Source organism: Sycon ciliatum, chromosome 12 (assembly GCF_964019385.1).
Source record: "Sycon ciliatum chromosome 12, ocSycCili1.1, whole genome shotgun sequence".
Lineage (NCBI taxonomy): Eukaryota > Metazoa > Porifera > Calcarea > Leucosolenida > Sycettidae > Sycon > Sycon ciliatum.
The window spans coordinates 6,574,743-6,599,742 of NC_088654.1; the positions used below are offsets into that span (position 1 = coordinate 6,574,743).

At 48.6% G+C, this 25,000-nt stretch overlaps 1 long non-coding RNA gene across 1 annotated transcript in view; it reads left to right on the plus strand.

Moving 5' to 3' along the window:
- Window positions 1–181: 181 nt before the first annotated feature.
- LOC135828367 (uncharacterized) overlaps window positions 182–25,000 on the plus strand; it is a 32,561-nt gene continuing 7,742 nt past the window's right edge. The window contains exons 1-2 of the long non-coding RNA XR_010555647.1: window positions 182–345; window positions 7,690–7,771. This is a non-coding gene — a long non-coding RNA (uncharacterized LOC135828367). The remainder of the gene's footprint in view (window positions 346–7,689; window positions 7,772–25,000) is intronic.

Genomic DNA, 25,000 nt, shown 5'->3' on the forward strand with positions numbered 1-25,000 from the left:
TTCAAAGATTTGCGCGGCCGCTTATCAGTTGAGTCGGGAGAAGTCTACCAGTGGTCTACAGAGTGGAGAGAACGAAACCGTACCGTGGCCTGGTGACCCTGATCAGCGAAAACACAGCCGAGGGAACGTGCTTGGCAAAATCACCGGGGAAAGAAGACCCTATGGCTATGCTGTACACTCATGTAGATCGGCCTACGAGAGAGAGACAAAATTGTTGGAACATTCACAATATTTGTTGATTTGGGTGGCAGGCCGAGGGCCTAGTAGTGTTGCTTTCCACGTCAGGAGGAATCGTTCCGTGCCCGGTCTGGCGGCTCTCGTTCCTGACCTCCGAGGATGGCGGAGGTTAGTCTTCTTTCAAATATTATTTCTTTAATTTAATAATCGGCTGGAGACAACAATCTCAATAAACCTATGAACAGAATCAATTACGCACTCATGACAATCACAAGAAAACGTTTTTGGAAATACTAAACCGACATCGCTGACATGTATGTACATACCGTATTTTGCGGGGTAAAGGCCGCACTTTTTTTCGCTAAAAATCGGACCAAAATCGCCCGGACCCTAGAAATTGATCCTTTGGCATATAAATATGTTACAGTGTAGTAATGGGTGCGCAGTTGATAATAGAGAGGTTTTGCATTCCGAATTTCGGAATGATTTTCGACTGTGCTTTTCCGAAAAAAGCGCGTTCCGAAAAACGGTATTTTCAGTGTTTTGCATTCCGAAAATCTGATGCGACTTCGTTTCCAAGGGTTGCCATGCAAAGCAAAATGGAGAGCGTCGAAGGGGTTGAGCAGGATCAAATCCATGTGCGCAGGTCAAACTGAATTATTTGGGTGCGGTTCGAAGACGAGGACGGACTGATGGTGGACCAAGTGATCCAACAGCTGAAGACGAGGTTGGCGAACTACTGTCTTGTACTGTCAGTAGGCTTCATGGCAAAGGAAGATAGAGTGTGATGGAGTGTGAGAAGATTAGTCAACATGGCGAGATCAGCGAGAGCAGCAGAACCAGCAAAAATCAAAACTACATACGTGGAAAATTTTTCAAATAATCGAGAGCAGCAGAAAGCAAAAATACAAACATGAAAAATACACTTTTTTGTATTCAAATATGCACTCCCAAACATGAAAGAGCCGAAAATACATTTTCGGAAAACCATGCACTTTCGCCACCACACTTCCGAAAGTTCGACTACTTTTTCGACTGCTGCCGCCGCATTCCGAAAATAATTCCGAAATTCGGAATGCAAAACCTCTCTAATGTTCATAGCCTTGTTCAGATTGCTCTCTGCATGCAGATTATCTGTTTACGTTAAGCGGATATATACCTCATTTCAGATAGAAAATTCAGAACGATGCGCTTCGGAAACATAATGTTTGTCAATGTATTACTCAGGCCTCATTTACACGACAACGATTGAAAAACGTTTTTCAATCGTTTTCGAAGCGCTTTTGCTGTTTACACGAAAACGATAAGCGTGTACTCTGCAACGCTTTTTTCGCCGCGCAATGGTCACGTGCAATAAGTTGGCCTGGCACAGCTGGCGGCGGCTTGTTTTGAGTACAAGGCTCGTACATGATTTTACTGTAGTAAAACGTCTTTGCCGTTTACACGAGACCGAAACGGAACGAAAACGATTGAAAAACACACTGAAGGCCGTTTTTCGTTTGAAACGTTTTTGAAACGTTTTTCAGCGTTGTCGTGTACTAGTAAACGCTCTTATCTAAATCTGTGGAAGCGTATTCTACAAGTTACTCTATACTGTCCAGGTTCTAAGTTAACGTCCAACATCCTTCACAGCTGAGACTTTCAGCTCGTGCTTGTCTTGGTTGTGCTCACATTCCCCTTCTTATGGTATTTCTATAACTTAGAACCTTCCAAGTTGGAAGGCTGTTGGAGTGCGCATCCAAGATGTGCTAGAGCTGTTAGTCAGTTACCGTATTTGCCGGGGTATAAGCCGCACCCCCCTTTTTGAGGCAAAATATTGACTAAAAGTTGGTATTCGGAGTATAAGCCGCACCCACAAACCAAGATTTTTCACACTCATTGACAAAATGGCCTTTCTACAAATTTATTATGGTCATGGAGCTAAATACCATGTTAGATCAGATTATGAAGTGTTAGTGCACCACAGGTTGCTGCAGAGATGTTGGTGTATTGCAGTATTGACTACAGATCACTCCATGTCATCTGCACTATATTCAGTCTCGCTGCCACTGATGTTGATCAGCAACACAGGCGCGAAGCTGAGTTGAATGACATGTCACATGACGTCAGCATGCATACTGATGTAAGCTTAGCATTCATTCGCGCAAGCACATTCGGTGTATAAGCCGCAGGGGCGATTTTGGTCCGATTTTTAGCGAAAAAAAGTGCGGCTTATACCCCGGAAAATACGGTAGTTGTAGAACGTCAGTACCGACGGTCAGTGTCGTGCAATGTAATCGCATGAGCTGATTGTTTAGTAACTGGTGGTGTTAGTGGACAGTATAGCGTAACTTGTAGTTCCTTGATCTTTCTCTTTTGTATAAATTAAACCTTGGCTCTCCATCTGAATAATTTATTTAGAAATGAAAACTACTCATCTCTCTTCAACCCCCTCAACCTCCCTGAGAAACGAACACAATACAAACGGTATATCAATATCGATCTTTTCTTCTTTTTTTTCTGGACATGCCCACACATACAAAGAGTGCATCGATATTTCTCGAGAAACGAACAGGCGCTCAACCGCCTCTCCACTAAACGACTATTTATTCTATATAAATACTTCCTCCGCGTCATCGAAATTGTCGCAGTTTGACTTTTGGTGTAAAACGCGGTATTTACTCACGAGCACTCGTACCAGAGGCAAGGAATCGGACATAGGCGGTAGTCATCAGTATAGGGTGACGGCAAAGTTCTGTTTTCTGTTATTGGAAGCTGGAATTTTTGAACTAGACGCAATTTCTTCGCTGATGTCGCTGCGCTGGTAATTTCGACTCGCTGAGATCAGTCAAACGTTGCAGCCTGCACATTTCTCGTGCTTATGGCCATTCACTCAAGCCCCATCACTGTTTTACCTTAGCTGGGGTGAGAATGACTTCGTGGAACAAGTGGAAGCGCTTGGAGAAACATCGAGGGGTCAGCAAACTAAATGCCTGCAACAGCGATAAAATTTGTCGCTCTGGCTGAGACACTCAGTACTAGTACATGATTGTACCTGCGTGTAGACTCTACACGTAGTGCTAGTGATGCACGCGCAGGTGCCGTACCATGGTATACCAGTGATGCTGAAAAAGAAGGCACGCTGGACGTGATACTACACTTACCTGCATGAGCTGTGGGCATGCCACGGCTAAAAGAAGTTCATTTCAAGATCGAGGTGATTCCGAGGTAATCAACCGACCTCGCAACGATCGTGTATTCTTACTAGGCTTCGTTGGTGGTGAAGTAGAAATCATCCAGAGCTAACAGACGACAAGCATAGCAGCTCTCGTCCTGTGGAGAAAGTCAAAGCGTTTGAGATGAGGCGCGACCAACTTTCAACCTTCCTTGAAATATTTCGGAACGATATTTTTGCGTCCATTGACATCAGCGACGACGAGGACTTCATCTCTGCATGAAAACTCTCAGTCCAATTGCCCTGGAACGTTACTCTAGTCTTCAGGCTAGCATACTGTGTAATAAATTTTGAATGGCTTAGTTTATGGAGTTGTCAGTAACAAGTGACAAGTCACTTGTCAAACTGCGACAATTTCGATGACGCGGAGGAAGTACTTATCTATGGATGGTCAAACCATACTTCTATTCAAGTTACATGCCTATATTCAAAACATGCTTCTCCGTCAACATCATCAGTAAACATTGTGCCGTACATTCTGCCACGCATGTGCTTGCACAGGTACATGAACATGTACAAGTTCTTTGCAGGGAGCGGCTTCTATTCAAATCATGCTTCTGTGTCATGCCGCGCTTCGAAAAAATCGGCTCCTATTCGAGTCTTGCTTCTATACAGGTCAAGCCACAGCCCCTCTTTGCTCTGGAAGATTAGTGTCAAAGCCTGAGGTGTAAAAAGGTGCGACTTGCATTTGGGGAAATAAGTTTGTATTTCCTTGCTCACTGCTCAATGCCGTAGAAGTCCCCCCCCCCCTCATATACACACACACACATCCAGGGAAAAGCTCTTAGAGCCGAGGATGCAAGTTCTTCTAGTCCTGTGCACTACGTGGTGTGTAAGACATAGTATGTGGACACACAAGTGCATGCTCACAGGCACATCGTGCCACTGCTGCACGCTACGTATTTTCTCTAATAAGAGCCCGGGGTTCTTATTATTTTACTGACAGGTCTACCTGCGCTCCTATTAGAGACTGTGCTATTATTCGAGACGGTGCTTTTTATTTTTTCAATGCTCCACTATCAAGCCAACTCCAGTCTATATAGGCATGAAATAAGCCATAAACTAACCATATCAAGACTGATTTGCTCAACCCTAACTAAATTGAGGAATATTGTCAAACCTGATGTTTCACAATAACATGGGCGCCAGGAAGGAAGAAGTACAAGTAGACCGAAAACCTCCTTACAGATAGGTGCTTGGCATGATGTACTGTTGTTTTATATGCCGTCAATATACTTGTTGCATACTCCAATTGTGACCTCCGCTACAATTAGAGACTGTGCTTTTATTATTTCAAACAACCCCCTGGGTTTTTATTGGAGATCTGGGCTTTTATGAAAGAAAATACGCTACTGTTTTCACTGGTTTGAGGGCAAGACGCAAATACTGTTTTTTCTTCTTTTTTATTTAATAGAGGTCGGAGGCCATAAGTTTGATCTACCGAAAGATTTCTTGAACGAAAATTTGTACTTAGGCGAGACCAAAAAACATAGAGATTCCCGGGCCCTCCCGCACCAAAATCGAGCCGAAGGCAATTTTTTTTGAACAGTCGTATTCTGTACAGTACTGATCGTGCGAGTAGATCTGTGACATGGTGTCACACAAACCTGGGCTTGTACGACTCCCTGGTGTACGACTCAGGGCTGTCGTTGGCCGAAATACAAAAGAAATTGTACGAGTACCGGTAAACCACGTACCATATACCTGTCGTCTGTAAAAAATAATAAATAAATGCCGGAAAATACTGTAAAAAGAGTTCAGCATGCCATGCATACACACATAGGAAAAAATATTTAAAAAAAAATTCGCCCGCCCGCACCAATTTCAGATGGGTCCTGCCCGGGAATCTCGATTTTATTTTGGTCTCGCCTTTTACAATAATGGTAAAAAAAGAACTTAAATATTTTATATATGTCGGACTCAGATAGCAGTCACGTCCCACATAGCAGTCACGGTCCCCAAAGTCAGTCATGCAGTCAAAATCACTCACACACCAGTCACAGTTTGCGTCTTTTGAGAAACCAGTTGCGGTGCCCACAAACCAGTCACAGAATACCGCGACTTGCCCTCTTTGCGATCACGCGTGCACAGAGTCAGAATACATGCATGTATGGCGTGCAAGTAGTACAGTCAGACCTCGCCTATCCGGTCCTCGTTTATCCGGATCCCTCGCCATCCGGAAGAAAATCGTTGGTTACCGATTCACAGCATATGCCATGTACACATACAGTATGCGTGTCCGATTATCCGGTTCCCTCGCCTATCCGGATATTTTTCTGGATAACGGATGTGTGCGGTTATGCGAGGTCTGACTGTACTGCTTTATGTGTCCCATTATTATTTCGAATTACTGTGTCCGATTCGATATCAATATTTTTCTCCATCTACTCACATCCAGCGTAAGGTAAGTGAAAGAGAAGACAAGAAGCAGTCGCTGGCTGGTGAATTACGCCTGCCGTGACGATTTTAGGCCATCGCTGCCCTCCCTCTCGCTCCTGTCTCGAGAGCGAAATACTGCGATGGGATCAGCGATACAAATTTGCAATTTCGAGTCGCATTCCGTGCCGACATCGCCACAGCCAATCTCTCCAAGCGCCCACCACATCTAGAAGACATCGACATTACCTGAAACGAGCTACATCTTTTCATTTGCGACTTTGCATCTTTTGCATCTTTTTATATATTCCACCGCGGCAAAGAAAATTTAGAAAAACCTGAAAAACACATGCAAAACTCGCAGCTGTAGTGCGCTACGTGACGGTGCGACTCAAACGGATTTGCTACGTAGGAGTTCACGCGTCTATATTTTTGAAATGGACTGTAGGTTAGAACTACCTTTTTCAGACATATTTACAGACAGACTACATACGTATACACTTCTCTAACTAACTACTACCTACATGTATTTAACTACCTAGTACCTACCCTTCTCCAGACCGGACTGCTGCCGGCTGGCTACTACAAAACCTGTGAAAACTACGGAGCTCGAAAAAGCTAACTGCCCTCGAAGACTGTTCTCAACCCAAAACTCGATTCTCACACACATTGTTCCAGGTTAGTTAGGTAGACCGTGGCTCACCATGATCAGACGTCTACCCAACTAAACTGGATTCACACACTCGCGAAAAGGAAGACTGAAGGAAGACAGGAAAGAAAATGCCATACCGGAATTAGTCTACCTGCACGTTGCAGCAAGCTTGGCACCAAAGACGATGGCTTGCATCATGTGGGGCGAGTTGTCCGTCGGCGTGCATATGGACGTCGCAGCACGCTTGGCACCAAAGACGATGGCTTGCATCATGTCGGGCTAGTTGGCCTTGCACGGACACTTCTCGGGCGCAGGAGTAGCGACGGCAGGTGCAGCAGCTGTGGGAGCAGCAGCAGGTTGAGCCATAACTTGATGACTCACTAGGTAGACGCTACGAACAACAAGACGGACGTGTCGCAAACAGTACAGGGACGAATTCACGCAGCCCTGCCACCAATGTAGTGGGTACTAACAACGATACTGACGGGTCGTAAACAGTGCAGGGACGAATTCACGCAGCGTTGCCACCAATGTAGTGGGTTCGAATATAACGAATTTAATTCACTCAGCGTTGCCACCAATGTAGTGGGTTCAAATCTAATAATTAATTGAACCACCGCTGCCACCATTGTAGTGGGTAGCCGGGTGGAGGCACGACAATCAACACGAACATAAACTTTTAATTGAACTTTCTCAGGTACACACCTGGATTATGTGTAAGAAAGAGAAGCGGCTAAAAAAGAGAACTTTCTCCGGTACACACCTGGAGGTTGAACAGCTCTTCTGCTCGGCTTTGTTGTTGTGAAATCAGTAAAGCGCAGCAGATTTTATAGGGCGGCAGACTCCATACGCTAACGTACGGGGATACGCTAAATATGCGGTATAGTAGTAGTCAGCTACAATTCAGTAAAAGCAAGGCAGGGATACTACACTGTCATGTCAGGCATGGTTTTTGTATACATGTCAAATGCATCCTATACGACACATTCAAGTATGGGGCGACCGGTAAAGGGTTAAACAACAAGTTCGCCCGTTGTCACCCATAAAACACATGCCCTGCTGTTGATGGAGACTCACTCAGTTTAGGCTGAAACCTGTGGAGAATCCACAAATGCAAGTACAAAACACCAATATCGATCACTAACACAAGATTCTGGGCAAGGATTCAAGTGCCGAGCTTCAAGAATGCCGGGTTCAGTCTGGGTGCAGGACAAACGGTCATATCGTCAATGATCGACGTTTGCCTTCAATTTCTCGTTTTCGTGTACAGTGGGTGGCACGCTGGCACCACTCTGCTGTGGCACTCCTGACTCTGCTGGTGCTTTCTACAGACAATGCTCAATCTTCCAGCGGTAAGTGTCCAACATGACTATACTATTGCTTTTTGTAGCGGTGAAGGAGATATTTGGCGAAAATGAGTTTTTGATGGCTTTGAACTGTCCACTAAATGAGTGATCTATGGGCCAACTTTTGGAGCACTGCCGAATGACGGAGCAGCGTCAAACACAACTCTGGGACGAATAAACATCACTTGAGTCTTAGTTGAGTTGAGTTCACCCCCTCCCCTGTCTTGAGTACTAGTAATTCTTATGCTCTGATACATGCCGAGGCTAGCTGTATACTCAGTCTCTGGCTAGCTGTATGCTCAGTCTCTGGCTAGCTGTATGCTCAGTCTCTGGCTAGCTGTATGCTCAGTCTCTGGCTAGCTGTATGCTCAGTCTCTGGTTAGCTGTATGCTCAGTCTCTGGTTAGCTGTATGCTCAGTCTCTGGCTAGCTGTATGCTCAGTCTCTGGCTAGCTGTATGCTCAGTCTCTGGCTAGCTGTATGCTCAGTCTCTGGTTAGCTGTATGCTCAGTCTCTGGTTAGCTGTATGCTCAGTCTCTGGTTAGCTGTATGCTCAGCCTCTGGTTAGCTGTATGCTCAGTCTCTGGTTAGCTGTATGCTCAGTCTCTGGTTAGCTGTATGCTCAGTCTCTGGCTAGCTGTATGCTCAGTCTCTGGCTAGCTGTATGCTCAGTCTCTGGTTAGCTGTATGCTCAGTCTCTGGCTAGCTGTATGCTCAGTCTCTGGCTAGCTGTATGCTCAGTCTCTGGTTAGCTGTATGCTCAGTCTCTGGTTAGCTGTATGCTCAGTCTCTGGTTAGCTGTATGCTCAGTCTCTGGCTAGCTGTATGCTCAGTCTCTGGTTAGCTGTATGCTCAGTCTCTGGCTAGCTGTATGCTCAGTCTCTGGCTAGCTGTATGCTCAGTCTCTGGCTAGCTGTATGCTCAGTCTCTGGCTAGCTGTATGCTCAGTCTCTGGTTAGCTGTATGCTCAGTCTCTGGCTAGCTGTATGCTCAGTCTCTGGTTAGCTGTATGCTCAGTCTCTGGCTAGCTGTATACTCAGTCTCTGGCTAGCTGTATGCTCAGTCTCTGGCTAGCTGTATGCTCAGTCTCTGGTTAGCTGTATGCTCAGTCTCTGGTTAGCTGTATGCTCAGTCTCTGGCTAGCTGTATGCTCAGTCTCTGGCTAGCTGTATGCTCAGTCTCTGGTTAGCTGTATGCTCAGTCTCTGGTTAGCTGTATGCTCAGTCTCTGGCTAGCTGTATGCTCAGTCTCTGGCTAGCTGTATGCTCAGTCTCTGGTTAGCTGTATGCTCAGTCTCTGGCTAGCTGTATGCTCAGTCTCTGGCTAGCTGTATGCTCAGTCTCTGGCTAGCTGTATGCTCAGTCTCTGGCTAGCTGTATGCTCACATAGCCAGCAATCGCATGTCATCACGTACATTGACAATCAACATAATTTTGCGAATCGACCTTTTTTTCAGGATCACTTTTCAACGAGGACGAAGCAAAGTCGGCCGAACGAAGCCTAGAGGAAGAAAATCACCCTCTCCACTTCACCATCACGATACTGACATAGATACGAGATGAAACAACTAAAAAATCCACAAGAAAACTGTACGGCTATCATCGCGCTGACTTTGGTCTGACTTTGGTCTGAGAATTTCTATCACGATCAAAAATGTACGAGGAGCACTCAAAAATAAGCCACAGACGTACCTTTATCGCTCTCTACTCCTTTTTCAAGGCACAAAAGTCGACTCTCCACTTTCAAACCAGGAACCAGACATACCAGTGGTCCTTTTCAGCTGCTCCACGAGCGCAGGAAATGTTCACCAAGGGGCGCAGAGCAGCATCCATTCCAGAAAAAGAACTAAAATACGAGTGAGACTGCATGACTGAGTACATGAGTACATGAATGAGTACATGCAGAAAATAGTCAATTTCAGCGTTTCTGCTCCAAACAGCAACTAGCTTCGACTAGAAACAAAGATTACACCAAAGGATCAAACAACAACCATTTTCTGCAGTTTTTTTGCAGATGGCTTCCTTGTGCTTGGCCCAGCACGCCAAAAATCACACCTCGGAGGAGTACAAAAATTACAACTCTCAGATGTCCTTGATTGCTGGCCATGGTCTCTGGCTAGCTGTATGCTCAGTCTCTGGTTAGCTGTATGCTCAGTCTCTGGCTAGCTGTATGCTCAGTCTCTGGCTAGCTGTATGCTCAGTCTCTGGCTAGCTGTATGCTCAGTCTCTGGCTAGCTGTATGCTCAGTCTCTGGCTAGCTGTATGCTCAGTCTCTGGCTAGCTGTATGCTCAGTATCTGGTTAGCTGTATGCTCAGTCTCTGGTTAGCTGTATGCTCAGTCTCTGGTTAGCTGTATGCTCAGTCTCTGGCTAGCTGTATGCTCAGTCTCTGGCTAGCTGTATGCTCAGTCTCTGGCTAGCTGTATGCTCAGTCTCTGGCTAGCTGTATGCTCAGTCTCTGGTTAGCTGTATGCTCAGTCTCTGGCTAGCTGTATGCTCAGTCTCTGGTTAGCTGTATGCTCAGTCTCTGGTTAGCTGTATGCTCAGTCTCTGGTTAGCTGTATGCTCAGTCTCTGGCTAGCTGTATGCTCAGTCTCTGGTTAGCTGTATGCTCAGTCTCTGGTTAGCTGTATGCTCAGTCTCTGGCTAGCTGTATGCTCAGTCTCTGGCTAGCTGTATGCTCAGTCTCTGGCTAGCTGTATGCTCAGTCTCTGGTTAGCTGTATGCTCAGTCTCTGGCTAGCTGTATGCTCAGTCTCTGGCTAGCTGTATGCTCAGTCTCTGGCTAGCTGTATGCTCAGTCTCTGGTTAGCTGTATGCTCAGTCTCTGGCTAGCTGTATGCTCAGTCTCTGGTTAGCTGTATGCTCAGTCTCTGGTTAGCTGTATGCTCAGTCTCTGGCTAGCTGTATGCTCAGTCTCTGGTTAGCTGTATGCTCAGTCTCTGGCTAGCTGTATGCTCAGTCTCTGGCTAGCTGTATGCTCAGTCTCTGGCTAGCTGTATGCTCAGTCTCTGGCTAGCTGTATGCTCAGTCTCTGGTTAGCTGTATGCTCAGTCTCTGGCTAGCTGTATGCTCAGTCTCTGGTTAGCTGTATGCTCAGTCTCTGGCTAGCTGTATGCTCAGTCTCTGGTTAGCTGTATGCTCAGTCTCTGGCTAGCTGTATGCTCAGTCTCTGGCTAGCTGTATGCTCAGTCTCTGGTTAGCTGTATGCTCAGTCTCTGGCTAGCTGTATGCTCAGTCTCTGGCTAGCTGTATGCTCAGTCTCTGGCTAGCTGTATGCTCAGTCTCTGGTTAGCTGTATGCTCAGTCTCTGGCTAGCTGTATGCTCAGTCTCTGGCTAGCTGTATGCTCAGTCTCTGGCTAGCTGTATGCTCAGTCTCTGGTTAGCTGTATGCTCAGTCTCTGGCTAGCTGTATGCTCAGTCTCTGGTTAGCTGTATGCTCAGTCTCTGGTTAGCTGTATGCTCAGTCTCTGGCTAGCTGTATGCTCAGTCTCTGGTTAGCTGTATGCTCAGTCTCTGGCTAGCTGTATGCTCAGTCTCTGGCTAGCTGTATGCTCAGTCTCTGGCTAGCTGTATGCTCAGTCTCTGGCTAGCTGTATGCTCAGTCTCTGGTTAGCTGTATGCTCAGTCTCTGGCTAGCTGTATGCTCAGTCTCTGGTTAGCTGTATGCTCAGTCTCTGGCTAGCTGTATGCTCAGTCTCTGGTTAGCTGTATGCTCAGTCTCTGGCTAGCTGTATGCTCAGTCTCTGGCTAGCTGTATGCTCAGTCTCTGGTTAGCTGTATGCTCAGTCTCTGGCTAGCTGTATGCTCAGTCTCTGGCTAGCTGTATGCTCAGTCTCTGGTTAGCTGTATGCTCAGTCTCTGGTTATCTGTATGCTCAGTCTCTGGTTAGCTGTATGCTCAGTCTCTGGCTAGCTGTATGCTCAGTCTCTGGCTAGCTGTATGCTCAGTCTCTGGTTAGCTGTATGCTCAGTCTCTGGTTAGCTGTATGCTCAGTCTCTGGCTAGCTGTATGCTCAGTCTCTGGCTAGCTGTATGCTCAGTCTCTGGCTAGCTGTATGCTCAGTCTCTGGTTAGCTGTATGCTCAGTCTCTGGCTAGCTGTATGCTCAGTCTCTGGTTAGCTGTATGCTCAGTCTCTGGTTAGCTGTATGCTCAGTCTCTGGCTAGCTGTATGCTCAGTCTCTGCTCAGTCTCTGCTCAGTCTCTGGTTAGCTGTATGCTTAGTCTACTGTAAATATACAAAATGTCGGCGCTGCAAAATGTCGGCACTTCACGATTTTTGACATTTCGGCGGCGTTTTATTTTCGGCGTGGGGTAGAGGGCATGGTATAGTGCGACAGATGCTGTGAAAAATTTCATCGGCGTTTTAATTTAGGCGTTTTGAGTCGGTGCCGAATATCGCCGAAATTAAATAGCTGCCGAAAATTTGTATAGTTACAGTATACATTTTTGATCTAATCTTATCTGATCTTTTTTTAAATGTTTTACTGCCAGAAGTCGTCTTCATATAAGGAGGCAGATATGCCTGTTTGTTGTACGACTTTAAATAAATCCAACCAACCAACCAACCTACTTGGCACCTCCCACCCTCCAGAACCGATCGCTGTAAAGACTCCCCACTGTACAAGTCCCTAGAATACTACAATGCCCTCCCTGCTAGCATTCGTGACGTCTCCTCCCGACCTGCTTATTATTATTATTATTATACGCATTCCCGCGTTGAAGTGTAGCAGCAGTATGCGTCCACAGCTTCGCTTATGCAGAATGGCTTGGGTGAGAGGAGAGGGGAGAGAAAGCAACAAGGCAACCAACATCTATGAAATTGGTCACAATAACATGAAGAGAACCAACCTACATAATGCATGATTGCACAAGAATGGAGACGACCAAATATAATGGCTATAATCGTTGTGCCACAAAACCGGTACACAGGAGATCTGACGAAAATGTAACGAAACATAAAACTCAGTTACTCAATACAGGTTCCACTAAATTACAAGAGAACAACGCTACAACGTTAGAATTGCCGCTAAATTATCGCAAGTGTAGAGAACGAGTCCAATACAAATGAAAACCATGAACAGACTGTCCCGAAGTCATTTTGGGAACAAATTGTACTACATGACTGTACTTGCTGATACTGACGCTGACGGAACACGAATTCGTGTTCCCGACCTGCTTTCAAACAAGAAATCTGCTCACTGCTGATTAACTCAATCTGCTCCTGCAGCGCTCACCCTCTCCCATACTTGTAAAGTTCAAAGTGATGTAAATCACTTTCCAACTGTTTAACCCACAATCTTACCTTCTCATAAATTTATCTCTTATTGGCGATGGTGCCATCGTGAGAATAAAGAATTCAAACCAATAGCAAACCTTTGTCCTCAGGCCAGGACGAAAGATGGGTGACTGCTGTCGTGAGCACAACACAAACAACAGCAGGGCCATGGTCGGGGTAATCAATAACGATATCATCTGCAAACTCGTGATTACAAACTTCAAGTGGAAGCACAGACGCCATATCACTGATGAATAGAACAAATAAGAGAGGTCCAAGTACACTTCCTTGAGTTATGGTCTTTGATTTTGACACACTGTTGCCGTTCGGACAGGTATGAACAAAACCACTGCAGCACCACACCACCAAGCCCAAACTCAAAGAGGATTTGAAGAAGCTGGCGATGGTCAACTCTATCAACTCTATCTACACACAGGCCGTATGTGTGTAGAAGAGTTTGTATGTCGTCCCCAAGGCAATCTGTTCTGTCGGTGGTGAGCCACTCACTGTTCTTGGCATTGATGTCTCCAAGTAGTAGGAGATCGTCACCTTCGGCTCTAGCAGTTTTAATTCTTCTTTCCAGTTCCGCACAGAAGAGGGTGCCATCGCTACGGGGTGGTCGGTAAATGTTTGCAGCAACGAGGGAAAGGTTATCGGTGGATATGCCAAATGGCAGTTGTTTGAAACGATAGAGACCACAGTGTGTGGTAAACGTGGTAAGCGGTCGGGATTGGTCGTCAAGCAAGAGCTGGTGAAAACCAGACTCTGCGTCCAAAACCGAGAAAACCTCCGCTCCCGCAAGCTCCGCAGTAATTTCATCAATGGTTGGCAATGAACGTCGCTCTCTAACAATAGACTTGTTCAACTGCCGATAGTCAACACATAAACGCAAGGTGCCGTTTGACTTACGGACTGGGACGATCGGCGATACCCATCCAGATGCTTCCTTAACTGGCTCGATGATGTCTGCCTTGACAAGACGATGCAGTTCATGTTCAATGTCGGCCTTGGCGCTGAATGGGGGACGTCGTGCTGGTTGAGCCACCGGCCTAGCTTTAGCATCCACGGAGATGGAAATTGGTGCGGTGTCAACTAAATTGCCAGTGTCCACCAGGTGCGCTGGAACCAACAGCTCAAGTTCAGAGATCACATCCTGGCCGAACAGAATACGATGTTTCCCATGGGATACAACAAAACAACTACAAGACATGGTACGTGTAGGAGATGCGATGGTTACATCAGCCATGCCTAAAGTTGCAATCTCCCCACCTGTGTACGCCTTGAGGACACGATTACTGCTGCGGGTAGGCTGGACAATGTCATCGGTGAGAATAGTACAGCTTGCACCGGTATCCAGCAAACCTTCACACTCCTTGCCATCCACCAATAGCGATGCGAGGAACTGGCGGTGTGACCCGGTCTCCTCAGCCATGTACACGGTGTCATAAACCAAATGAGCCTGGTCAGCTAGGTCGGCGGGCTCCTCGTCGACGGCGTTAGCATCTAATCCAGAGCGTTGCGACTGACATTCGGCCGCAAAACGTCCGACCTTGCTACAACTGCGACAGCGGATGTTGGCTGCAGGGCAAAACGACTTTCCCTTAGCATGGGTACGGCCACAGTACTTGCAAGAACCAGATACTGTACGTGGCTGTCTGCGTTGCTGTCTGGTCGCACTAACGGCAGCCACTGAGCTAAACTGATTGGCAGGCTCTGCCAGCGGATCATACAGCTTACTCTCCGCATAGGAGGTCTCCAGTGCCACTGCTTTGGTGATGGCATCTGCGAGGGTGAGTCTGGACTCCTTGAGCAACTCGCGACGAACTTTGGGGGATTTCAAGCCTGCAACCAACTGGTCTCGCACCGGGGAGTTTACCACGCTGTCCACATCCGTCGCCCCGAATTTACATAAGTCCACTCTCTCTCGTAAACGGCCAACGAAGGTGGAGACGGATTCCTCCGGCCCTTGTTTGAGCTGCCGGAATTTGTGACGTTCTGACGTCGTATTGATGGTGGGACGGAAGTGCGCCAGAACGGCGTCCGTCAGTGCTACGTATTCGTCTCCAGGAGAACCATCATCATTTGCTGGCGGAGAAGGAACAACCAGACCCTTCACAACTTTGCGAACTGAGAGTCCGGCCAAATTCAAAAATAAACGCTTTTTGTCAGCAGCAGTAGAAACATTACAAATTGCTAAGTAATCATTGACATCCTCGAGCCAAAGCTCAAAATCGGCCCAGATGTCGCCGGCGTAATCGGGTACAAAATCCTTGGGCACTCTGCCCTTCGTTGTCATCTTGACCTGTTCACTGCACCAATGTAGATGGACAACACTACAACAATACAAGTCTGGAGGTAGCCATTGCAGGCTTCGTCTTCAAGCTCTGCGAGTTCTCTACTGCAAGCATGCACGCATGCGCACACTATACAGATGTACATGATTACATCACTACAGCAGGTGCCAAGTGCGTGCCTGTCGAAGGCTGTACTGGGCTGTAACTTGAGCGGGGGTGTTGAGCATGCGTATGTGTTGTGGGGCGTACTGGTATTTTATGGAGTGGGCAAGAAGGGTGGGCTTCACTTTGCGGCGAGAGAACATTGTCGGCCATTTGAGCCGATGGAGCAGTGTTGAATGATTCAGATGAGTGTAGAGGGGGAGACGGAGGCAGATTCTGGCCGCCTTGCGCTGGATTCGCTCAAGACGGTCCAGGGCTGCGATTGAGAGCGGGGTGACAGCAATGCATGGATATTCAATTATAGGCAGGATATATGTTTTGTAAATGAGAGAGAGAGAGTGATTTAGTGTGTAGAGTTGATTTGAGCCTAAAGAGAATATTAACAGATTTTACGGCTTTCTTCAGCACAAAGTCAAGGCGGGCTGACCATCTTAGGTCGTGCTGAAAGATGGTGCCGAGGTGACGATGTTGTGTAACTGTTTCTAGTAGGGTTTGCCCAAGTTTTATTTCAGGTAGTCGTGGTGGGGGTCGGTTAGCATGGTAGAACGGGAGGATGACGGTTTTCGTTTTATTGACTAGCAGGTGCCAGCCCTCTATCCATTCTGCTGCGTCATCGACGCTTCTTTGAAGCGCAGCCTCACACTCAATGTAGCTGCCTGCAATGGCAATTAGTGCGGTGTCGTCCGCGAACTGGCTACAAGAGATTGTAGCATTTTCACAAGCAGTGGGCAGGTCACTGGTGTACGCCAAGAACAGAAGTGGTCCCAGAGCTCTGGGGCACTCCCGCTGGTATTGGTGTAAAGGCGGTTGTGGTGCCTTCAACCTGCACCCGCTGTCTGCGTCCTGTCAAGTAGGCTTCGAGCCACTTGTGACCCTTGCCGTCGACACCGTAGTGGCTCAGCTTTTTCATCAAGCCTTGATGCCATACACGATCGAAGGCTTTACTGAGATCGAAGAAACACGTAACAGCATGCTTCCCCGCATCCCTAGCTGTGGATATCTGGTGGACGATCCGTGCGAGTTTCAGTTCGGTCCCGTCTTGTTTCCTGAAGCCGGATTGGTTTTAGGGTAAGTGCGGTGCTATGTGATTGTACAGACGAGAGTGGACTATTTTTTCTTGTGTTTATGATATTATACTGATCAGGGAGATGGGTTGGTAGTTGGTAGGATGGGAGGGGTTGCCCGACTTGGGGATGGATGTAATAGTTGCGTATTTCCAATCCTGTGGTATTTGCGGGGCAGCATTGCGGCGCGCAGGGCATATGCGGCGTTGCCTTATGCGCTTGGCAAAGGGCACGGGCGTTGCCAGAAATTACAACAATACATAAACGCATACATTATAGAAGGCTATTTATATGCCGCAGTGCGCGCAATGAATTTAAAAAGTCTATAATTATTCATCCGGCGCGGGACTAGCATGGCATACAGCGGACCTGGCGCGTGCCACAGACTGCTTGACAAACTTAAGCAGCTCAGCCAAGCACGGCTTCTCAGGTAGACCGCGCGCGCGCGCGCGGGTCCCATAAGGCGCATAGCAATATGTATACCCATGCGGGGCAGCATTGCGGCACGCAGGGCGTATGCGGCGTTGCCTTATGCAGTTGGCAAAGGGCACTGGCGTTGCCAGTAATTATAATAATACATAAGCATACATTATAGAAGGCTAATTAGACGCCGCAGTGCGTACAGTATATTAAAGTCTATAATCATCCCGCGCGGGACTAGCATGGCGTACAGCGGAGTTGGTGCATGCCACAGACCGCTTGACAAACCTTAACAGCGCAGCCAAGCATGGCATGTCGTGCATCCTGCACGCGCGGGCCCCATAAGGCGCATGGCAATGCGACTGTATACCCAAGCGGGGCAGAATTGCGACACACAGAGCGGCATCCCATGTCGGTCAAGCAAACCAAGGAGCATATGGTCAAGGCATAGCATTAGCTCTCCTAAGGGAGCTCCCCACTACTATTTTTGGAGGTTGCTTGGCCTAGAGTAAGGGCATGTCCGAGCAGGATGAGAGGTCAAGGAAAGGCAGGACACACGTACAACATCCACTTTTTAGCAGATGCGTTTGGTCTGCACAGGCGATGTCGGGAAGCCCGAGTTGTCTCGTGATGCCAACACCCTGGTAGCATTGCCGGTCGCGCCCAGCACACGTAGACATACCAGCCAGGCATTAAAGCATACGTGAAATCTGCGTCAGCGGTCGGCTTCAACCCGGCTCAGCCGAACAACGAAGAGATCGTGCGCTTTGTTACCTCACTTTCAGAGTTAGTGTCTGCAGGCAACACTTTTAAAAGGTATACGTGGCTGCGATAAGGTTTCACCTGCTATCACAAAGCATGTCCGTAGAGGGACTGTGCTTACAACGCCTCGTTGCCGTATTGAAAGGCATTGAGCGAACGCAATTTGACACACGGAGGTCGGAGGCAGGTAACCATGCGGGCCGGCAGCGCCTACCAGTTGCATCGTCAGATCTGCTCACCGTAAAAGCGCAAGTGGGTACGTCCGCCCACTCGGCAAGCGATAAATCAATGATATGGGCAGTACTGTTGACGGCATTTTACGGGCTGCTGTGCATAGGTGTATATGCCTCAACGTCAATGGGCGAAGGACGCAATTTCAACACCCTGACCGTGGCTTAGGTCCAGATAGCGCAGACAACGGTGGTAATCAAGCTTGGTCCCACCAACACCTCGCAGTTCGGCGGAGGCGGCACAGCGTTGCTTCAAGCGGCAGCCAACAAAGAGCTGTGTCCCGTAGAGGCCGTCGTGGCATACAGATCCAGGCGATGGTGGCCAAACGCCGGGGCACCCTTCTTTGTCCACGGCAATGGCAAGCAGCTCACACAGAAGGACATCAATCTACTGCTGAGAGCTTTGCACCCCGAGGTCGGTAGCCACTCCCTGCGCAAGGGCGGTGCCGCCGAGGTGGCAGCACAACGGGCACCAGAGCGGCAGCGGCAGGCAGCCGGACGTTGGCGCAGCTCAGCGTACAAGCGGTACATCCACACATCTGCAGGCTTACCCTCCCACTAGCTGGGTGGCATGGAAACACGGCACCCAGGACCCATGCAAAAACTTATTTTTGGAGGAGCAGCAGTCAACCCTCGTTTCACTCGTGATTGCTTAATCACATGGCAAAAACAACAAAAATGCAACCCCATTCTATGGTGCTATGATGTGTGTGTCTCGGGGGGAGGGGCGATAAATGTAGGGTTGCAGCGTACGGCAAACCGTAGTTATCGCTGACAACCGAGCAGCAGGCAAAAGCCACGCGCGTGGCTAGGCGCGCAACAATGGGGGTGTCTGGCATGCAATGGCGGGCAGCCGTACTGGGGAAAGCCCAGGCCGCAGTACGAGTACGCCCATATGTGCGGGCGAGACTACCCCACATTTGCATAAAGGTATCAGCACTACTAATGCAATGTTTACTACAAGCAGGGCTCATGGCGCTTAATCTCTATATTAGGAAGCAGTTCCTTTCATGGCACGAAAGGACTCCAAGCGCGTACTAAGCCTCAGCCAAGGTACAGTACTAACCGAGTCCGCAAGATAGAACAGGCGGTGTGGCGGAGCAAACATACCACGTATGGAAGAGGCGAAGTCCCCGGATGCTGCCCGGTTCACATTGACAGACACCACCATGCTTATATGGGAAATAAGGCGCGAGAACCCACCAGGTAAGGCGGGCCGCATAAGCACGTGGCAAGCGCAAGTAGCGTAAGATGTACCCACGAGGCCACAACGCGATAGTACGGCAGCATGAGCAGAGTACGAGAGTACGATGCCGGATCAACGCAGGGCGGACCAAGGTGTGGTAGTGCCACAGCACGAGGCACCTCAGCAATTGGAGGTGGCGAACGCAGGGACAGCATCAATATTGGCAGCTAGCAGCAGCAGCAGATGGGCGTGATTTTTTTCTTCTTCAAGACTAGCAACGAGGAGCAGCAGGCAACCCTCGTTTCACTCGTGATTGCTTAATCACATGGCAAAAACAACAAAAATGCAACCCCATTCTATGGTGCTATGATGTGTGTGTCTCGGGGGGAGGGGCGATAAACTGTGTTGTTGGTGCGGAAATGAAGCATGGTGAAACCCGTTCGCCCTTGCAATCGAAGCCATTGAGCACCAACAATTTGGTAGCCATACGGGCTGGGAGCGGACTATTATGCTAAAAAAACTACGGAGCTCCAAAAACTGCTTCCGCTCTCCAGCTTCGATTGATTATTGTTGTTGTTGTTTCAAATCTTTATTCTCACGATAGCCAGTGGCCAATAAGAGATAATAGTGTAAGAAAGGAGAAAGAGTGAGGAAGAATTGGGTGGGCAGGGCCTAGGGGTTAATGACTACTTAAGTGTACGGGCAGGGGTGGTCGCCACACGAGCATACAGAGTTGCGTACTTAAGTGTACGGGCAGGGGTGGTCGCTACACGAGCATACAGAGTTGTGCAACAGCAGGGATATCTCGGTTTTGAAGGGAGTACGAGAAGGGATTTCGCGAAGCTGGGTGGGCAGGCAATTAAAGTAATGAAGGGCCTTGTACAGGGGAGAATGGAGACAGCGGTCAGTCCGCGGAGTTGGCAAGTGCCAAGTACGAGAGCGACGTAAATTATACGAAGGTTGCACGTTGCTAGCAGTATGCAGCGAGAGTATATGTGGTGGGGCATAATTGTGGCGCAGAGAATGCGCGAAGAGTATATGTTTAACTTTAAAGCGTGAAAATAATGTTGGCCATTTGATGCGATGCAAAAGGTGGGAGTGTTCTAAGTGTGTGTAAAGGGGAAGGTGGAGACATATTCTGGCGGCTTTCCGCTGGAGTCGTTCTAGCCTGTCAAGGGAAGTGTGGGACAACGGTGTGAGAGCATTGCTCGCATATGAGAATATAGGTAGTATGTATGTCTGATAGATGTGAGATAAAGAATCACTGGTGAGTGTAGACCATAGTCTAAGAAGAATATTGAAAGACTTGAGTGATTTTTTGACTATGTATTCAACATGCTCGTCCAACGGAGGTCATGCTGAAAGATTATTCCGAGGTGTTTGTGTTTTTGTGCTACGGTAAGCGGACTATTCCTGAGGGTGATCTGGGGTAGCTGTTCAGGGGGGCGGTTATTGTGGTAGAACGGGAGGATGACTGTTTTCTTTGTGTTAACCAGCAGGTGCCATCTTTGAAGCCAGTCTCCAGCTGCTGTGACACTCTGTTGTAGGTTTCGGGTGCAGTCTTGAAGAGTTCTTGCTATGGAAATCAGAGCGGTGTCATCTGCAAACTGGCTACAGGTGGTGCTGGGATTCTCACATGCGTGTGGAAGGTCTATGGTGTAGACGAGGAATAGAAGCGGCCCAAGAACAGATCCCTGAGGGACGCCGGCAGGGATCTCGAGGAAAGGCGATAGGTCGCCATCCACCTGGACCCTTTGCCGACGCCCCAACAGGTACCGTCGGAACCACTCCAGGGCGGTGCCCTGGACACCATAGTGGGAGAGTTTTGCTAGAAGGCCTGCATGCCACACACGATCGAAGGCCTTGCTTAGATCGAAAAAGCAGGCATTGACGTGTTTCCCGTCGTCTCTCGCAGTGGAGAGGGTATGGACGAGACGGGCGAGCTGCTGCTCAGTGCCGTCTTTCTCGCGGAATCCGGACTGCTAGTTGGGCAGGTGGGGTGTGATGTGCTTGTAGAGGAGTTGATGTGCAATTTTTTCTTGGATTTTTGATGTAGTGCTCAAGAGAGAGATGGGTCTATAATTTGTTGGTTGGGTTGGGTCACCCGGCTTGGGTACTGGAGTAATGGTGGCATCTTTCCACTCCTGTGGGATTTCTCCGGTTTGGAACGATAGATTAAAGAGGGACGATAACGACGGTGCAAGTTCCTTCGCCGCTTCTTTGAGTAGGCGGTTTGGAATAGAGTCAAACCCGGGGCTTTTGTTGGTATCAACTCCGCGGAGGAGTTTTTCGACCTCAGCTTGGGAAGTCGAGATTTCTTGAAGGGGACTGAGGATGTCAGGGGTGGTGTTGATGGCTGGAGTTTGCTCATCCGCATTGGCCACGGACAGCTTGCTCTGTGAAATGAAGAATTCGTTGAGGGCAGCGGCTTTTTGTGCTGGTGTCGTTGCAGGAGTTGCTTGGCTGACGAGTTCGGGTATGCGTTGTTTTGTAGCTGTAGTTAGGTGCTTCATGAGGCGGTGTAGGGAAGTAGAGGAGGCTGTTGAGTTGTTTACGAAATCCGATTTAGCACGACGCAGGAGGGTGGTGACACGGTTTCTTTGGGCAGTGAACGTGTTCCAGTCGTCAGGCGAGCGTGAGTGAAGGTATATTCTGTGTTTTCTGTGCTTATCCTTGATCTCTTTCAAGAGGCCCTTTGATATCCATGGTCGTGCTGGCACGTTCTTCCTGTCCCAAGGGGGGTGAGTGCGAGTAATTTGGCAGTGTTCTTGGGCGATGCTCATGACATTGTCGCGCCAGGATCGCCAGAAGGTGTCAACTGGGCATGGGTCGTGTTGGTTTAGATGGTGGTTGAGATTTGTGCGTGAAAGGGCTTCTTGAAGAAGGTGGATAGTGCTGTCTGTCCATGACCAGAATGTGGTGCTTCTCGATCGTGGAGGGGAGTTGTTAATTATGGGGGGGGGGGGGGCAGTTGATTATTGATGTGGCCACTGATAGTAGTGTGATCGGATGCGCCAAACGGTGGAAGTGATTGGATATGAATATCATTGGTGTGGAGTGAGGAGATAACAAGGTCTAGACATGAGAGAGGTGTTTGTCGGTGGATGTAAGTAGGGAATCTGACATGTTGTGTGAGGCCGTATGTGTGTAGCAGAGTTTGTATGTCGTCCCCAAGGCGATCTGTTCTGTCTGTGGTGAGCCACGCACTGTTCTTGGCATTGAAGTCTCCAAGTAGTAGGAAGTCGTCACCTTCGGCTCTAGCGGTTTTGATGCTTCTTTCCAGTTCCGCACAGAAGAGGGTGCAACTTGATCGTTTACATATGTAATCGATGTGGGGTTCCCATGAAAGATTAGAGTCAATGAAAATGCCAAGATGCTTATGGCTGGAGACTATGTCTATAGGCTGGGGGAAAGTGGGATGGAGGAGGGGCAGAACATCGGGCTGAGAAGGAAAGAGCATGATTTTAGTTTTAGACAGATTGGGCGATAACCGCCAAGACGACATCCAGGAAATTACTCTTTGAATCCCGTTAGCTAGGTTACTCATTAGGCCAGTGATGTTAGGAGATGCTTGTAGGAGCGTTGTGTCGTCTGCGAACAGTGATGTGCCCGGGGCAGCTGCGGGCAGATCATTGACGTATAAAATAAAAAGAAGGGGGCCGAGGATGGAACCCTGGGGAACTCCGGATAGTACTGTTGTGTCGGCCGAGGACGTCCCATGTACCGTGACGTACTGGGTTCACCCAGTTAGGTAAGATGTCAGCCATAGCAGGGGATTGCCGTCTACAGTAAATGATCCACGAAGCTTGGCCAAAAGCCCCCGGTGCCAGACGGTATCGAAGGCCTTGGCAAGATCGAAAAAACAAATCCCGACTAGATCTCCAGCATCCCGATGTCGACACACTAATTGCACCAGGCGCGTCAGCTGGAGGGTGGTAGAATCGCCTCTGCGAAATCCGGACTGAGCTGAACTCAAACGTGACGAGACATGACAGTACAATTGGTCATAGAAAACGCGCTCACAGAGTTTGGAAACACAGGACAGTAGAGATATCGGACGGTAGTTTGATGCTTCGTGGCGGGACCCTTTCTTGTAGATCGGTATAACATTAGCTGTTTTCCATGCAGAGGGAAAACGACCAGTGCGGAATGATAGGTTGAAAATCAGACATAAGGGGTATGCTATTGAGGGCGCAAGGGACTTTAATACCAGATTAGTGATGCCGTCTGGGCCCGGAGCCCTGTCAGACGGGAGCTTTCGAATGTAACGTCGAATGGCAGCAGTCGTAGTAAAGACAGATGTGAGGCGGTCAACCTCACCCGACTCCTCGGCAATGGGGGGAATGGGTAGAGAAGGGTCATCAGGCACGGCCACTGAGGCGAACTGAGAGTTCAATGCAGTGGCTTTACCTGAAGAGGTAGTAGCCTGCTGTGTAGAACTAATGGTGAGTGTCGGGATGTCACGAGATACTTTATGATTTTTTAATTTGTTTACGAACTGAAACAGTGATGGGCGGTTTTTGTCCTGCAGCGTAGCTTGTACGGACCGAATGTATCCCTGGTATTTCGATCGAGTCAGACTCTTCACCAAGTTCCGTTGAGATCGATATAAGTGCATGTTAAGCTGGGTTGGGTATTTCTTACACACACTGTAGAAATCGTGCTTTGCCTTAATGGCGGCACGGAGGGGGGGGGGGGGGCATCAACCCAAGGTGGCTGACCTGAACGTCGGCATGAGGGGGAGAGTGGACGCCGGGAGAAGTACCCGAGGTGCTTCTCCATGGCCCTGCTAAGAATAGAGTGGAAAGACGAAAGAGCGTCATCCACGTGCGAGCTGCGGAGGTGACATTTCCAGTGGACATCAGCAAGTTCAGCATTCAGGTCATCCCATATGCAACGTGGCACCAACTTGAAATTGTAACCTGGGGGTGTAGGGGTAGATGTTGGGAGGAAGTGATGGTGTAGGGTTGGAGTTTTGGACGTGGCAGGGAGACGGACTCGACAGATGAGCTGCACGTGGTCAGAGCTACCCAGTGGAGCGGCTGAATCAACGGAGAGGAACTGTTGGGGTGAATTTGTGACGATGAGGTCCAAGCAAGATGACCGGCCACTTGGGCTCCAGTGCGTAGGGAAGTTGACCAGTTGCTCTAATCCGAAGCACCTGAAGGCAGTTTCAAGGCACTGACCCACCGGGGTTGTCAGATCACCAGCCAACCAGCTCGAGTTATGGGCATTGAAGTCACCGGTGAGGAGTAGTGTGGATTCAGATAGATTAATTGGCAGAAGGCAGTCTTCCAGATCATCAGAATACGCCTGGATATCCGCCAGGGTACCACCAGGAGGTCGGTAGGTGGCGCAGACTATGAGTGGACGTTGGGGTGAGTTGGCTGTGCGAAGCTCAAGCCAGATGGCCTCCAAGCCCGGTTGCTGAAGATTCGCCAGAGGCTTCACCGATGTAAAGGAGCCATCTTTCACCAGTATGGCTACCCCACCATAACCTCTGGTAGGATTGGCTGATTGAATATTACAGGTGGGACGATCCCGTCGATGAACTGTGTAGCCTGCCAATGAGAAGAGGTTGGCAGGGGATAACCATGTTTCACACAAACATAACCTCCGGAGAGTAGATGTTGCACATAACAGTGAGTTCCGCTACTTTGTTGACCACTGAGCGGCAGTTGAGGGAAAGGATGGTAAGGGCAGTATGGATGGGAGGATAAAAGGGACGGGCCAGTGGATTCAGTGTTCCAGTAGTGTTGGGGAAGACAAGGTTACTTATAACATCATGCTGCATGGGTTCCACAGCGGGGCAAAAAGGTGGAGGCTGAGAGAGAGTGGGTG